This window comes from Molossus molossus, unplaced genomic scaffold, assembly GCF_014108415.1.
Source record: "Molossus molossus isolate mMolMol1 unplaced genomic scaffold, mMolMol1.p scaffold_m16_p_18, whole genome shotgun sequence".
Taxonomy (NCBI): domain Eukaryota; kingdom Metazoa; phylum Chordata; class Mammalia; order Chiroptera; family Molossidae; genus Molossus; species Molossus molossus.
In genome coordinates, this window is record NW_023425353.1 from 54,565,961 (window position 1) to 54,583,849 (window position 17,889).

At 38.5% G+C, this 17,889-nt stretch overlaps 1 protein-coding gene across 1 annotated transcript in view; it reads left to right on the plus strand.

Annotated features, from left to right (window-relative positions):
• The window catches only part of ARPP21 (cAMP regulated phosphoprotein 21), a 605,449-nt gene that overhangs the window by 90,579 nt on the left and 496,981 nt on the right, over positions 1-17,889 (plus strand). Inside the window, exon 2 of the mRNA XM_036267058.1 lies at positions 3,571-3,630. The gene's annotated coding sequence lies outside the window, so the exon portion shown is untranslated. The remainder of the gene's footprint in view (positions 1-3,570; positions 3,631-17,889) is intronic.

Below are 17,889 nucleotides of genomic sequence, written 5' to 3' on the forward strand. Positions count from 1 at the left end.
TCTTTTGTTGTTTGTGTTTTGCTGATGTTGTTGTTTGTATCTTCTTTGGAATCTTGTTTCATCAGCTATTGTTTCTCTCTTTCCTTATTCTAGCTCTTTCCTATGTATCTTACAAGTCCATTTACTTAAAAAAAAAAAAAAAATCTCTCCTCCTTAGTGATTTCTTCTTTGTTCCTATCCACTATCACATTTTAAATTAATTTTTAAACACTTCTAAAGGATAATTTTATGTATGCCCCAAATGCTCAAATTTTGAGTTCAGACTTTTCTTTTGATTGAAACTATGGAAGCCATCCAGAGCTTGATGAACACTAAATCAAATTTCTTCTTCCGTCCCTCTCAACAATCCAACAAGAACTTAGATGGCTAACACTCATGTTTTCCTTTGAAAACATTTATTTCTTGTGCTTCTCTGTCTGGATCTTACATATTTTTCTATCTCTAACTCTGCTGGCTTCTTCTTAGGCATTTCTTTTTCCTCCCTCCCTTGCAACAAGGATATTTTCTGATTCCATGACCCTGGTTTTCTTTTCCTCTCTTACATGATGGCCACACACACGCTCCTTCTATTTCCTTGGTTACCGTTGCTCTGCTCTACAGATGACTCTTAAATCCCTGAGATGAATCCATACTTCAGATTAGTAAAATAATACATGATGAGTTCTGGTTCACTTTTCTCTCCAGAATTCATAACTCCAAACCTGACTCCACGTCTTCATCTCCAGTTTCATGATTGCAATGGATATTGTCATTGAAATGTCTTTCTGACAATTCAAATTAAACATAACCTAAGTAGGACTTATCTTACACTCCCCTAAGTTTTCCCAACATCTCTATTTTTATTCATGGAACTATAATGATTCACATTATCCAGGCTTGAAACCTCAGGTTTATCTTTAGTTTCTTTCTCTTCCTTTGACATTTCCACCCTCCTGTATCAATTCTTTGATAAATTTATTCCTGAGATGGCATATCTCTTCCTTGAAATGTAGTGAGGTAGGTAAAACTATTGAGAGGCAGAAGTTGGGGATTGACTGCTTGGTTTTGGATCTTACTTCCGCCACTTACTGGGTGGATGAGTTTGCCTAAAGCACTTAATCTAGACAATCGGCATAATAAAATTCCATTCGATGACTGAAAAACCAAATGAACTGACATGTATAAACAACTTGGCAGGAATCAATAAATGTTAGCTTTTATTATTGGTCAAGAATATTTTGTTTTCACCTTTTCTTCCAAAAATGACGTTCTGGCCTCCAGACTCTTACCTGTACCAATTTATCTTCTCTGTTTCTAGGGGGAAATAGTTATTTCCTACTCCTGAAATTGCCTTTTATGTTTCTGAGGCCTTCCTTCTCATTTGTCTCGCTCTACTCCCGTAGATGATATGACTTATCTTTCTGATAAACATGCAGTTAAGCCCATCTTGTTGGTCTTGGATCAAGTACTCATTTGCAAAAAAACTAATGACTAGCCTGCTTGGATTTAGTGTCCCAGGACTGACTTTGGACATTGGTCTAGTTCTGAAGTTCATTTAGTAGGCCCTTTTGGTTCTCACAATGAACTCTAATTAGCTGCTATCGTCAATAACGATTCCAGTCCAGTCAATATCTGTCATGGTATGATTTTGTTTCTCAGAAGTTGAAAAAATGAGTTCCTCTTCTGATATCTCTTGAAGAAACACACACATACTGCTGCCAAAGCTCATTCTCATCATGCCATTCAAAAGAAAATGAAAGCATGTATTTATTTAGTCATTCTTTTAACAAATATGAACTAAAGAGGAAGATGGGGTTGTTGGAGGGGTGCCAGCATCTATATAATGTTCTGTTGTGCGTTAGAGGAGAGATGAAGTAAAGCCGCTGTGTGCTGGGCTTATGTTCTTTCTCACTGATTCTTCCATCTAAGGCTTGAAGATTTACGGGATCACTATTATGCTGAACTTTGTCAAACCAGACTGATTGCAGAGATGCAGAGCCTTCGTTTTGTGCTTCTACTGCATTTACTTTATTAAGCTCCCATTCAAATTTATTACACCATTCCCTATATTATAATTGTATGAATTTTCATTGCAGTTAACCAATGAGAGAGCAAGCTTCTTGATGAAAGCCACTATATCTCAAATACCTATGCCAAGAACTTGCACCAAGAAGAATACCAATAAATATCCAATGAATGAACTAATTTTACACCAGTAGAAACTGTATTATCTTTTTAATCAAACAGACACACATTTAATATCAACTTCATCTCTCAATAAGCAGTTTTCGTCTCCTAGATTAAATTGTAGTAATAATACAGAAACGGTATGAGAATTAAGTAAAACAATACATATGAACACACAAATCGCAGTCCCTGGCTGATGGTATATGGTCAGTACATGTTAGTGGACTTATGCATTGACTAAACATTGGGTAAAATATGAATAGTTTGTAAGAACTTTTACTTCCATACAAAGTACAGGAGGCCATTGATTTTCATTATCAATTTCTCTCAATTGTCCAATGTAGGTACTTGAGGAACCTGCTTTGATATTGACAATGTTTTTTTCTCCGGTGTGTATTTTGTAACAGTTTATATCTGCACTGTGTAATCTGCATACTTGGAACTGCTGTTTTACTAAAGAATTCCGGATGGCTGACAAATACCCAAATAACCATACTGAAGGCTTCATTAGAAGATACGTTGCCATGTAGAATTAATGACTTTTAGTGAGGCAATAAATAGGGGATGCTCAGTGTGTTCTCAAATCTTACTAACAAGATGACATTATTTAGATTTTTGTTTCAGTTGCTTAGTTACCAGTCTCTGTAAATCTTTTCATCTTGCTTGCAAGAGTTAAAAATAAAGGAAGTATCTGCAGTTTTTCATTTTTCTTAAAAACAACACACGTGCATACTGACGGAAAGAAGACATCTCTCTTTTTAGGGAAGGCACAGTTGGATAAAAGAAATTGCAGGTGAATGGAGGGAGTGACACCATCTAGGTAAAATTCTGTGGAAGGAGAAGCTGATAGTTACAGAGTGTTTTGGAAGGGAGATGAAGCAAAACAAAGCTAGGCATTCACCAGCAAGAGAACATGGATTACAATATCCTACCATAGTTACAAACAAAGCTAGTGCCCATTCATTAACAACAAAAGAGATAAACTTCTATTTTGGGTACTTTATTAGGACATTGACTGTTTATTTGATGTTGGTTTAGTTTTCCTTTTCCTCATTGACTTGGCTGGAAAATTGGTAAAGGAGGTTTCTTCTGAGAATCAATTAAATTGCATATGGTTCATGGGCATTAAAAAAACTTGATTAAACCTCTGACTTCATTTTTTAATCTCCGTTAAAACTGAGATTGAAATGAAAGAAAATGATAATATTTTTAATGTTTTAATTGTGGCAAATTATACATAAATGAGCAAAATCTGTCTTAACCATTTTTAAGTAAGCAGTAAGTGGTATTAACTACATTCATATTGTTGTGTAATCATCATCACCAATCATCTCCAGAACTCTTAGCAAAACTGAATCTCTATACCAATTAAATAATACCTGCCTCTTTTTTCCCTCCTGTCAGCCTCTGACAATCATGATTCTACTTTCATCGCTATGATTTTGACTACTCTCAGTACTTCAGGTAAGTGAAGTTGTATAGTGTTTGTCTTTTTGTCATGGGCTTATTTCACTTAGCATAATGTCCCCAGGGTTCATCTACACTGTAGCATATGTTGTAATTTCCTTCTTATAAGGTTGAATGATACTCTACCGCATGTATTACCCACATTTTGCTCATCCATTAATCTGTTAATGAAATGGGTGGACAAATATCTGAAGACCCTGATTTCAGTCCTTTTGGGTAACATCCAGAAGCGGAAATACTGAATCATAGAGTAATTCAATCTTTAATTTTTTGTGGAATTGTTTTCCACAAAGACTGTACCATTTTGCATCCCCATCAATGGTGCAGAAGTTGTTTCAGTTTCTCTGTATCCTCACCAACACTGGTTATGTTCTGTGTGTGTGTGTGTGTTTAATAGTAGCCATCCAAGTGGGTGTGAGGTGGTATCTCAGTGTAATTTTGATTTGCATCCCCTGGTGATTAGTAATGTTGATAATCCCTTTTCAAGTGAATATTGGCCATTTGTGTATCTTCAATGGAATAATGTCTATTCAAGTCCCTTGCTTATTTCTGAAGTGTTTGTTGTTGTTGAGTTTTATGATTTCCCTAAACATTCAAGATATCAATCCTTTATCTGATATATAATTTGCAAATATTTTCTACTATTTTGTGGGTTGTTTTTTTTTTTTTATTGTTTATGGTATCTGTTGATGCATAATTGTAGGTGGCTGAGTTTATATGGTGGGAACTTGTGGGTGTGGTCTTCTGATTGCTTCTGTTTCTTCCATGAAATATAAACAAAGGTATCTGCTGATCATTGATATAGAAAGGAAACAGTGGCCTTTTAATTTGCTTGATGTTTTTATTTGTTTTAGAATTGGCTTTAAATATATTGAATCTTGGAAAATGTATCTATTAATAAAAGTGTGAGATATGACTGATACTTTTCAAGAGAGCATGTGCACTTTTTAAAAATTCTTCTCTAGATTCCTCTGTCCTTAGACTGGAGAATGAGTGCCTACCAGCTCTGGCAAGTGTCCTCTTACAACTACTGATGATGGGACATGCCAGGCGGAAGGCTCTGAGAAACACTGAAGTAATGTATTTACCAACATACATACATCCTCTCACTTTTACAGACACAAAAGAAAGAAAATAGCCAGCCACAAAGTATTTAAGACCAGTGAACAAGTATGAGATTTTCAGAATATACAATTTCCCAACTAATAAGAGTTTCATTCAATTTGTCAGGGATGATTGCTTATCTATCTCAGATGATAAAAAAAAAAAAAAAAAATCACAGAAATATTTCCAGGCAGAGAAGAGTTTCCATTTAAACAATAAACTCGAGACACTCTTTCTAGGTAAATGACCTGGAATCTATTCTATAATTATGACAAATAGGAGACAGCAGCACCACATGTTGAGCTCATCAGCACCCTGCTTCGCGACTGAGGCAAAATTCAAGTGATCATTCATCATTTCAATTGTATTAGCCACCATTTGTCTGTATTATTTTAACATGAACCTTTCTCACCTAATATCTTTCAGCAGAATTTACTTTAAATAACTCGGAAAGAGGAGGTGACTAACTTTTTTCCCCTATATATGCATTTGATGTGTGGAGGGGGCTGCATCTAAAAAGACAGAAGTTATTATTTAAGCTAAATGACAACCAATCAAAATGTGTGGATTGTTTGTATCCGGTTGATTTGTTTTAGGAGGAGACAAAGGAGACAACGATGTCATATATTGTGTGTGACACTTGCCTATGTGTTTATATATCACACACAAATTCCAATGCATAATGCAAACAATCCAAAATCAACACACATGTGGGAGCACGCGTCAAAATCTAGCTATTGACTGTTCTTTTCCCCAACCAAATATAAAAGTGACTTCTTTTGCCAAAATATGAGCATTTAAAAATCCTTTTAATTCTCTTCATGCTTGGTTGGGGAGGGACTGACAGTTGGTTAATGGAGCCTTTCCTGTTCCTTAAAGTACCTTTAGGGAGATAGACTTGATGGCACAAGTATCCACTTGATGCCTTACTCTGGAATAAAAATCAAGAAAGGAAACAGCCTGGCCGGTGTGGCTCAGTGGATTGAGCCTTGTCCCATGGACTGAGCGGTCCTGGTTCAATTCCCAGTCAGGGCACATGCCCAGATTGTGGGCTCGATCCCCACTAGGGGGCGTGCAGGAGGCCGCCAATCAATGTTTCTCTCTCACATTGACGTTTCTATCTCTCTCTCCCTTCTTCTCTCTCTAAAGTATCAATACATTATTTTAAAAGAAAGGGAAACAGAGAATATAAATTTTTTCTGATATATTGGGGTGTCAAGCTTTAATTTCAGGGGTTGGCAAACATTTTTTCTAAATGAACAAACAGTAACTATTTTTGGTTCCATGGACCATACTGTCACTGTCTCTATCACAACTACTCAACTCTGCCACTGCATCTTTAAAGAACTCGTAGACAATATGTAAATAGGTGGATGTGGCTATGTTCCAATAAAACTTTAATTACAAAATCAGGGGGTCAGCAAAATGTGTCCTGTGGGTCACAGTTTTGTAACCCCTGTTCTATTTCATGGCAGTTTGCTCTTTCTCTATTAAAAAAAAATAGTTATTGTTTTCACCCCAGCAGACAAGCAGCAAATAATGAAATAAATGTAGTTGGAAATACAAGAAGCTTTAATGACAGAAGTATAGAGCAGCTTAGTAAAAAATAAAAATTACCCCTTACATTGACCTCAGTTAGTAAAATGGTTGTTTGTATGAAAATATGGTTTCTTTTTTTTTTTTTTAATCGATTTTTTAGAGAGAGAGGAGAAAAGAGAATGAGAAACACCGATGTGAGAGAGCTACATCCATTGGCCTGCAGGCCCCCCATTTTGGGGGTTAAGTTCATAACCCAGGCATGTGCCCTGACCAGAAATTGAACTGGGACCTCTCAGTTTATGGGATGATGCTCAATCCACTGAGCCACACCAGCAGGGTGAAAATATGCCTTCTGTGCCAGCACCAAGTACAGTGTACATCAAGGTGATGGAGGGGGTTACTGAAGAATCAAACATTGAACATAGCCGTTGTTTCCTACTGGACTGACACCTAACCAAATATTTGTGATGGGCGTAGGACAGCATGAGCAAAACATTAATTCTCCAGTGGACTCGGGGTCTCTTGAAGAGAACCAGGTCCAAAGGAGAAGGTACCTTGTCTCCAGGCTTATGCTGTCATTTGTGTCTTTGTTGTGGGGATGGAGAAATTTAGAATAGATTCTGCTGTGATGCCTTTTATGTGCGCGCGCGCGCGCGTGTGTGTGTGTGTGTCCCATATAACATCTGTAATACAGCCCACTAAAAATTACAGGGCTTATGGGGAAAATTGAGCAGAGAAAAATCATTTACAAACTTTACGAAACTGTAACCATCACACTGGAAAATTACTGAAAATTAAAACAAAACAAAAGGAAGAGGAAACTAGCACAGTTACATCTTCTCTGTCACCAACATCATTATCACAAACATCTCAACCAGCTGATTCCTTACAGCCTTAAACTGGAACGTGGGCTGTTTTCCTAAGAATGAGGCCCTTGAGGTCATTTGCTTATAAGGGAGAAAGGTTCTTTAAAACTGAAAATCTAATCGAGAGTGTAGACGTCTTCACATTCAATTATTTTAATCCTGGGGGAAATGTCTTTGCAGCTCCTTCATCTGTATTCCCAGGGTCCCCATATAATTTAACATGATGGAATGTATGGCAGTTTTTCAAGCGGCTAAAACAATTGTATTAGTTTTCTATTGCCGGGTAATAAATTATCACAAGCTTAGGGACTTAAAAAAGGAATATTTATTGTCTCACAATTTCTGTGGGTCAGAGTCTGACTGATTCAACTGTGTCATCTGCTCCGGGTCCCACATGGCTGCAATCCAGGTGACAGCCATGTGTTTCTTTTGGGAGCTTGGATCCTCTTCCGAGGTCCCATCATTGTTGGCAGAATTCAGTCTCTAGTTGTTGCAGGACTGAGGTCCCCCTCTTCTTGATGGCTGTCAGTGGGGAGCTGGTCTCAGTTTCTATAGGCTGCCCATAGCTCCTTGCCATGTGCCTTTCTCACAGGCTCTTACTCAACTCTCTCGCAACATTGCAGCTACTTCTAGACTAGGAGGAAATCTCTACTCCAGTCCGCCAAGAGGAAGTCTTGTAACACAACACAGGTTTCAACCGCACTCAAGGGGAGTCACTGGAGGCCACTTCTGGGTGTGTCGGCCATACAACGAACCACTGCTGTCACTAAATGGAGCTATTTTTGCAGGAACTCCACCCTTTAAACTTTGTCATTATATTTTGCTAGGTCTTTCTCTTTACCTATGAGGAAACTTACTGTTGGATGTTTAAATAATTAATGTATTGGGGAAAATCTTATAGGAACCAACATTTTGGGGTGATATAATCACATCACTCCTCTGTTTACCAGGTGGATGTGAGATAATTTGGGTTACAAAAGGAGTTGCAACTGAACGGTTCTATTCATCTCACTTTGTACTATAGATGACCTCTGAGTTCCTAATGTAACTAGATTGTTTAGGTGAAAAACACTGGAAGATTATCAGGCAGTGGGTATCACTGACTTGGTTGGGATGCACTAGGGTATGGCTCAGGGTTCACTGATTTGGCTTGTCTGGAACTCCTGTTATTATGAAGATTATAAGGATGGGCGCAGTTTTGGGGGCCAGGAAGTTATATTACAGATGTAGGGTCATGTGATAGATAAAGCATAAGAAATTTTAAAATGTATCATTTTTCAAAATGACTAATTTTGATACAAGTTTGTAGAGATTGAGGAGACACATAAATGCCTTTTATATTCATTCCTGTATTTCTAGCTAGTAGTGCTAATAATCTAAGAAAATATCAGTTCCATTGGCCCTCCTTCCTCAATTTTCTATTGTGTATAGTTTTACATGTAGCTGATGGTTGTTTTTTTTTTAATTTGTAAATATCTGGGTTTATTTTATTAATTTATTTTTGTTACAGATGTTTCTCCTTTTTTCCCCATTGACACCCTCCTCCTCATCCTCCCCAACCCTGTCCCCAGCTTTGTTGTCCATGTCCATTGGTTATGCGTACATGCATATAAGTTTTGTGGTTTATCTCTTCCCTCCCCTCGCCCCTTCTGAGGATGGTCAGTCTGTACCCTACTTCCACATCTCTGGGTCTGCCCTGTTCCTCAGACTGTTATGTTCATTATATTCCACAAATAAGTCAGATCATGTGATATTTGTCTTTCTCTGCTTGGCTGTTTCACTTAGGATTATACCCTCCAGGTCCCTCCATGTCATCGCAAAGGATATTTCCTTCTTACAGCTGCATAGTACTTCATTGTGTATATGTACCACAGCATTTTTATCCATTCGTCTGCTGATGTACACTTGGGCTTTTTCCAGATCTTAGTTATTATAAATAGTGCTGCTATGAACATTGGGTATATATATTCTTTCTGATTGGTGTTTCAGGCTTCTTAGGGTATATTCCTAGAAGTGGGATCACTGGGTCAAATGGCAATTTAATTTTTTAAATATCTGTTTTTGAAATAACATATTTAATCTATATTTCTTAATATTGATGGTGATTCTTTTTTTTTTTATTAATTTTTATTCATTTTTTTGTTACAGATATTTTACCTTTTTACCCCATTGGCACCCCCCACCCCCCCTCCACCCCGTCCCCGGCTTAGTTGTCCATGTCCATTGGTCATGCATACATACATATAAGTTCTGTGGTTTATCTCTCCCCCCCCCACCCCCTCATCCCCTCTTCTGAGGGATGTCAGTCTGTGCCCTACTTCCATGTGTCTGGGTCTACTGTATTCCTCAGACTGTTATGTTCATTATATTCCGTATATAAGTGAGATCATGTGGTATTTGTCTTTTTCTGCTTGGCTTCTTTCACTTAGGATAATACTTTCCAGGTCCCTCCATGTCGTTTCAAAGGATAAGAGATCTTTCTTTCTTACCGCTGCATAGTACTCCATTATGTATATGTACCACAGCTTTTTGATCCATTCGTCTACTGGTGGACACTTGGGCTGTTTCCAGATCTTAGCTATTGTAAATAATGCTGCTATGAACATGGGGGTACATATATTCTTCCTGATTGGTGTTTCAGGCTTCTTAGGGTATGTTCCCAGCAGTGGGATCACTGGGTCAAATGGAAGTTCAATTTTTAATTTTTTGAGGTAGCACCATATTGTTTTCCATAGCGGCTGCACCAGTCTGCATTCCCACCAGCAGTGTATTAGAGTCCCCTTTTCTCCACACCCTCGCCAACACTTGTTGTTTGATGATTTGTTGATGGCGGCCATTCTGACAGGTGTGAGGTGATACCTCATTGTTGTTTTAATTTGCATCTCTCTGATGATTAGTGATGTTGAGCATTTCTTCATATGTCTCTTGGCCATTTGTATGTCCTGTTTGGAGAGGTGTCTATTCAGCTCCTCTGCCCATTTTTTAATTGGGTTCTTTGTCTTCCTTTTGTGGAGTTGTATGAGCACTCTATATATATTGGAAATTAACCCCTTATCTGATACATCATTGGCAATGATATTCTCCCATACAGTGGGTTGCCTTTCCATTTTCATGATTGTTTCTTCTGCTGTGCAGAAGCTTTTTAGTTTGATGTAGTCCCATGTGTTCATTTTCTCCTTTATTTCTGTTGCCTTAGGTGATGTGTCAGTGAAAATTCTGCTCCGTATGATGTCCGAAATTTTGTTGCCTACATTTTCTTCTAGAATTTTTATGGATTCACGGGTCACATTTAAGTCTTTTATCCATTTTGAGTTTATTTTTGTGTATGGTGTAAGTTGATGGTCTAGTTTTATTTTTTTGCATGTAGCTGTCCAATTTTCCCAACACCATTTATTAAAGAGGCTGTCTTACTCCACTGTATGCTCTTGCCACCTTTGTCAAATATTAATTGAGCGTATTGCCTTGGGTCCATTTCTGGGTTTTCAGTTCTGTTCCACTGGTCTATAAGCCTGTTCTTGTGCCAGTACCAGGCTGTTTTGGTTACAGTCGCTTTGTAGTATAACCTGATATCTGGTATTGTGATCCCACCTACTTTGTTCTTCTTTTTCAAGATTGCTGTGGCTATTCGGGGTCTTTTTTGGTTCCATATGAACTTTTGAAGTATTTGTTCTAGTTCTATGAAATATGTCGTTGGTATTTTGATGGGGATTGCATTGAATCTATAGATTGCTTTGGGTAGTATGGACATTTTAATGATGTTAATTCTTCCAATCCATGAACAGGGTATGTGCTTCCACTTTTTTATATCTTCCTCTATTTCTTTTTTCAATGACCTGTAGTTTTCTGCAAATAGGTTCTTTACTTCTTTGGTTAAGTTTATTCCTAGGTATCGTAATTTTTTTGGTGCGATGGTAAATGGGATTGTTTTTTCAGTTTCTCTTTCTGTGAGTTCATCATTGGTGTACAAGAATGCCGTCGATTACTTGACGTTAATTTTGTATCCTGCTACTTTGCCAAATGAATTTATTAAGTCTAATAGATTTTTTATGGAGTCTTTAGGGTTTTCTATGTACAATATCATGTCATCTGCAAATAATGACAGTTTCACTTCCTCCTTTCCAATTTGGATCCCTTTTATTTTTTCTTCATGTCTGATTGCTGTGGCTAAGACTTCCAGTACAATGTTAAATAAGAGTGGCGAAAGTGGTCATCCCTGTCTTGTTCCTGTTCTTAATGGAAATGTTTTTAGTTTCTGCCCATTGAGTATGATGTTGGCTGTAGGTCTTTCATATATGGCCTTTATTATGTCAAGATATGATCCCTCTATTCCTACATTGCTGAGCGTTTTTATCAGAAATGGATGCTGGATTTTGTCGAATGCTTTTTCAGCATCTATTGATATGATCATGTGGTTTTTATTCTTCATTTTGTTTATGTGGTGTATCACGTTTATTGATTTGTGAATATTGTACCAGCCTTGCATCCCTGGAATGAATCCCACTTGGTCATGGTGAATAATTTTTTTGATGTATTTCTGGATCCGATTTGCTAATATTTTGTTCAGGATTTTGGCGTCTATGTTCATCAGGGATATTGGCCTGTAGTTTTCTTTCTTCGTAGTGTCTTTTTCTGGTTTTGGAATTAGAATTATGCTGGCCTCATAGAACGTGTTTGGAAGTCTTCCTTCTTCTTGAATTTTTTGGAATAGTTTGAGGAGAATGGGTGTTAGTTCTTTTTTGAATGTTCGGTAAAACTCCCCCGTGAAACCATCTGGGCCTGGGCTTTTGTTTGCTGGGAGAGTCTTGATTACCTCTTCAATTTCCTTAGTTGTTATTGGTCTGTTCAAGTTTTCTATCTCTTCCGGGGATAGTTTTGGGAGACTGTGTTTTTAGAAATTTGTCCATTTCGCTTAGATTGTCTAATTTGTTGCCATATAGTTGTTCATAGCAGTTGTTAACGATCTTTTGTATTTCCGTGGTGTTGGTTGTTACTTCTCCTCTTTCATTTCTGATTTTGTGTATTTGGGTTCTCTCTCTTTGTTTCTTGGTGAGTCTAGCTAAGGGTCCATCAATCTTGTTTATCTTTTCGAAAAACCAGCTCTTTGTTTCATTGATCCTTTGAATTGTTTTTTTGGTCTCTATGTCATTTATTTCTGCTCTGATCTTTACTATTTCCTTCCTTCTACTTGCCCTGGGGTTTTCTTTTTGTTTGCTTTCTAATTCTTTAAGTTGTGAGGTTAGACAGTCAATTAGACATTTTCCTTGTTTTTTGAGGTAGGCCTGTAGTGCTATGAACTTCCCTCTCAGAACTGCTTTCGCTGCATCCCATAGATTTTGTGTTGTTGTGTGTTCATTTTCATTGGTTTCCAGGAAGTTTTTAATTTCTTCCTTGATCTCCTCGGTGACCCATTCATTGTTTAATAACATGCTATTTAGCCTCCATGTGTTGAAATGTCTTTGCATGTTCTTATTGCAAATGATTTCTAGTTTCATGCCATTGTGATCTGAGAAGATGTTTGATATGATTTCAATCTTCTTGAACTTGTAGAGATTTAGTTTGTGTCCTATCATGTGGTCTATCTTTGAGAATGTCCCATGTGCACTTGAGAAGAATGTGTATTCTGTAGTTTTGGGGTGTAATTCTCTGTAGATATCTATTAAATCCATTTGGTCTAGTGCTTCATTTAGAGTCTCTGTTTCCTTGCTAATTTTTTGCCTAGAGGATCTATCCAGTGCTGTCAACGGGGTGTTGAAGTCCCCTGCTATGATTGTATTGTTGTTGATTTCTCCTTGGAAGTCCTCCAGAAGATTTTTAATATATTTTGGTGCTCCTATATTGGGTGCATATATGTTTATCAAGGTTATATCTTCCTGTTGGATAGATCCTTTAATATTATGTAGTGGCCGTCTTTGTCTCTAGTTATGGTCTTCATTTTGAAATCTATTTTATCAGATATGAGAATTGCTACCCCAGCTTTTTTTTGCTTTCCATTTGCTTGGAAAATTTTTTCCATCCCTTCACTTTCAACCTATGTGAGTCTTTTGTTGAGAGGTGGGTCTCTTGTAGACAACATATAGATGAGTCATGCTTTCTTATCCAATCAGCTACTCTGTGTCTCTTATGGGAGCATTCAATCCATTTACGTTTAAGGTGATTATTGATATGTACTTATTTATTGCCATTTTTGTTTAGTGTGGTTCTATTTTTCTTCCCATTTCTACTGCTAATTACAGCAGTCCTTTTAACATTTCTTGCAGTGCTGGTTTGGTGCTAATGTATTCCCTTAGCCTTTTTTTGTCTGGGAAGCTCTTTATTTGATCTTCTATTTTGAATGATAGCCTTGCTGGGTAGAGGAGTCTTGGATTCAGATTCTTGTTTTTCATGACTTTGATTACTTCATGCCATTCCCTTCTGGCCTGTAGTGTTTCTTGTGAGAAGTCAGCTGAGAGCCTTATGGGGTTCCCTTTGTAGGTAACCTGTTGCTTATCTCTTGCTGCTTTTAGGATTCTCTCTTTGTCTTTAATTTGTGGCATTTTAATTACTATGTGTCTTGGTGTGGGCCTGTTTGGGTTCTTCTTACTTGGGACTCTCTGTGCTTCTTGAACTTGAATGCCTTCTTCCTTCACCAAATTAGGGAATTTTCTCTCACTATTTTTTTGAATATATTCTGTATCCCTTGCTCATTTTCTTCTTCTTCGGGGACTCCTATGATGCGAATATTATTACGTTTCCAGTTGTCCCATAGTTCTCTTAAGCTGTCTTCCTGTTTTTTAATAGTTTTTTCCTTTTGTTTTTCTGATTGGTTGATTTTTTCTACCGTCTTCTAATTCACTGATCCGGTCCTCAGCTTCCCCTACGCTGCTTTTTAAACCTTCCAATGTGTTTTTCATTTCTGATATGTCATTTTTTATCTCTTCCTGTTGGTTTTTAATTTCCAATTGGCTTATTTTCAGTCTCTCTATGTCCTTACTCATGCTGTTCAGCTTCCTCAAGATCATGGCTCTGAATTCTAGCTCTGTTAACATGCCTAATTGCTCCACATTGATCTCATCTTCGGTGGAGGTGTCTTGCTCTTTCATTTGGCTTCTGTTTCTGTGTTTCACCATTTTGGCTATCACTGTGGGCTTTGGAGCCTGTCACGTTCTCCCTGTGGGTGTTGTTGTTCTGCTGTTTGTGGCTCCCTCTCCTGTGTTTAGATGAGCGAGGGAGGACCCACGTTGAACACCACTGTCAAGTCTTACTTTCCTGGTTAAAGTTGCCAGCCCAGGAAACGCACTGTTATCCTCTAGCTTTTTGCCTGGAGGCTAGCAGTCTAGGTTACTTGAGGAGTTTTGGGTTGTCAGTTGATTGAAAAACTCCCTCTGGTGCTCTGCCAAGGGACTTTCACGAGGGTGGGGCAGATGCTGGTAGTTAGTGAGCCTCAATTAGCACTTCAATGGCCCACAGGGTGGGGTTGGATCTCCGAGGGAGGGGCTGCTGCCTCTCCTCAGAGCCCTGGGAAGGAGCAATGTGGCCACCGTCCTGAGTGGCTGCACTCAGCCAAAGCTCTGATCACCCTCCAAACCCCGAGTGTCCCGACACAGCTCCAGTCCTGTCTGCCCTCCCTCCGCCGGAGCCCAAGGTGAGTGGCTGTGGCTGTTTCAGCCTCTGTCCCGGCTGCGCTGTGGAGCCGCCTGGGAGTGTAACCCGAGGGCGCTGCTCCCAGCTGAGGCCGCTGCCGAGCTGCCGACCGTGGGCTCCCAGCCCCCGTCTAGGGCCTTCGCAAGCCTACCGGGATGGAGTCAGTGTCCCTCGTTGTATGGTCCTCGCAAGCTGCTTTTCTGTTGGTTTTTCCCGTCGATTTGTCTGTGTTATAGTTGTAATTCCAGTTTGGTTCTGGGAGACGGTCTGTGTAGCTCTGTTTACTCCGCCGCCATTTTTCCGTTCCTCTGATGGTGATTCTTGATACGTTTGAGCTCAATTATACCAGACGGTTTTGTTCCATCCACTTACCATGCTTCCTATTTATTTGGTTTGCTCATTGTCTTTCTGGTCTCTGTTGAAAGGTTTATGATCATTTCAATTATTTCTTTTAAGATAATCTTTCTTTTTGTTTGCTATTAAGAGTTTTTTTAAATATATTTTTATTCAGTTTACATAGTTGTAGACTTATGATTACTGATTCTGCTTGAGACTCATTATGTTTCATAGATATGAGAATTCCTGCAATGATTTTTTAAAGAATTCCTAGCCATTATCTCTTTGGTTATTGTCATAACACTGTAACTTCTCTTTCTCTAATCCATGTATCTTACTCTTTCTCTCATAATTTTCTCCTCTTTGTACTCTATATTTTAGTTTTAATTTTTTATAAAGAAATTGTATGTAATTAAAAAAAAAATCTACCTCTTTTGTCACAATATCTTGCACTTATTTAATTTCAATTATTTTTTTATTCTTATTTCTGAATTTTTATTAAGTTTATTTTATTTTTTGTTAATCCTCACCAAAGGACTTTTTCCCCATTGATTTTTAGAGAGAGTAGAAGGAAGGGAGGGAGAGGGAAAGAGAGAGAGAAACATTGATGCGAGAGAGACACATTTATAGGTTGCCTTCTGCATGTGCCCTGACAGGGGCCAGGGATCAAACCAGCAATCCCAGTATGCGCCCTTGACTGGGACTTGAACCCGTAACCCTTTGGTGCTTGGGCTGCTGCTCTAACTACTGAGCAACACCAGGCAGGGCTGCAATTATTTTGAACAGATGTTCATTATATTATCATTCAGATCCCTCCTTCAGGGTTGAATATCTCAGGAGAAAAATTTTAGTCAGTTCCACCAGAGAAGTAGAGAACAGAGGATTTCTTGGTTAACCTGTGCAGGTGATAGACGTTTGTTTTCTCGATTCTTGTAGACCTCTGTAGATGTCAGCTTTGTACAGGATCTCAGTTCCAACAGTGTACCTGAACTAAGCGCAAGGCCTGTTTCCTGTTCACACCTGGGCACTGAAACCCAAACCCTTATTTGAAAGAGGCAAAGGACCTACCTGCCTTTCTTCCCCTCCTGTCTAGCCCCAGGGCAGACTGATAGATGCTTAGAGCTTGGGTTTTAGTTTTCTCTTTATTTCAGCACCCGGTGATTTGCTTTTCATTCTTAACTGCTTTTTTAAGCCTTTAAAATATATTTTTGTTATATTTTACCCATCCTTCTTAGGTACCTGTAGCAGGAGTATTTTCAGATCATCATAGTGAGAATGTTATTTGTTATTTTTCTATTTAACACATGCTAAATTAAAGTTATATTTCAGATGGCTTGCTGATTGGTGTTTCTGGGAGGCAGTCCTCTCCTTTGTTTGTCTGCTGACTTTAATATTAGTGCATGTCTTCAAGTTCTTTGTATGTCTCTGCAGTCTCCCCTTCAGCTAAAATTAGTTTCAAAGGCCTTGAGTTGAAGAAATGCTCCCAAGAGTTAGCTATGAGCTTTCTTTCACAGGAGCCTTATATACTTTACAGGACAGATTTTTAATTAATTTGTTGACTCAGGGTTTTACAATTTTATTTTATTATTTAGAACCTTTTTTTTTTCTTGATTTGAGAGAGAGAGAAAGGGAGAGGGAAAAAGAGACAGAAACATCGATGAGAAAGAACATCGATTGGCCACCTCTTTCATGCCCTGCACTGGGGATTGGGCTCACAACCCGACATGTGTCCTGACTGGGAATCCAATCAGCAACCTCTTGGTGAGTGGACTGATGCTCAACCACTGAGCCACACTGGCTGGGCAGGCTTTACAATTTTAATAACTGAGATTAGCATTCACACCTAGAGGTAGCTCCGGCTAGTGTTTCCAGGCCTTGGCCAAATTACAGTGTGTGGCTAGACACCTTGCTTTCTAATGCATTCATTGCAATAGCTATTGCTGTTTCCTTTCTGGTGTTTGTGGGGAAGAGGAAGAAGATTACTATCTACTCTTGACTACAGCTGGCCTTCTTGTGGATATGACATCCCAGACCCCATCTATATGTCTGTCTCTTAAACGGTGTTCCTTTGGTCTTCATCCCCATTTACTGCTATGGCTTAGAAGTCCATCATCTCTACTGGTACTTTGATCTCCTACTTGCTTCTGAGATTGTCTGTGTATCTTATAAATATTATTACATTTTATTTGACATTTATATGTGTGAGAAATGTGCAGGAGGCAGAGGCTTCCTGTTCAAGTCAGTTTGCATACTAACTAAAAGTTAAGAAATAGTGAAGAAGAAAAGAGAGAGAAAGAGAGAAAGAGAGAGAGAGAGAGAGAGAGAGAGAGAGAACACTCATGGACAGAGACAACAGGGTGGTGGGAGGTAGAAGAGGATAAGGGGGATGAATAGTGATGGACGGAAACTTGACTTGGGGGTGAACACACAATACAGTGTACAGATGATATGTTGTAGAACTGTGCACCTGAAACCTGTATAATTGTGTTAACCAGTGTCACCCCCATACATTCAATTAAGAAAGAAGTAGTGAATAAAGAAACATAAATGTAAGAAACCACAAAGGGGCTCCTTCTTCTGAGTAAATTACTGAAAGTAATGACAACATTATCTAAAAGGGCCTGCATCAATGTAAAAACCCATACATCCCATATTATTAAAGATGCCATAAAGATGTGAAAGCAAAGAGGATAAGATGAATTAAAATTCCAGGTACCAAAGAACCTTCCTGAGTGAGCCGACAAAACTAACCATTGGCCAAATTGGGAGATAGGTGGAGACTCTGGCCGGT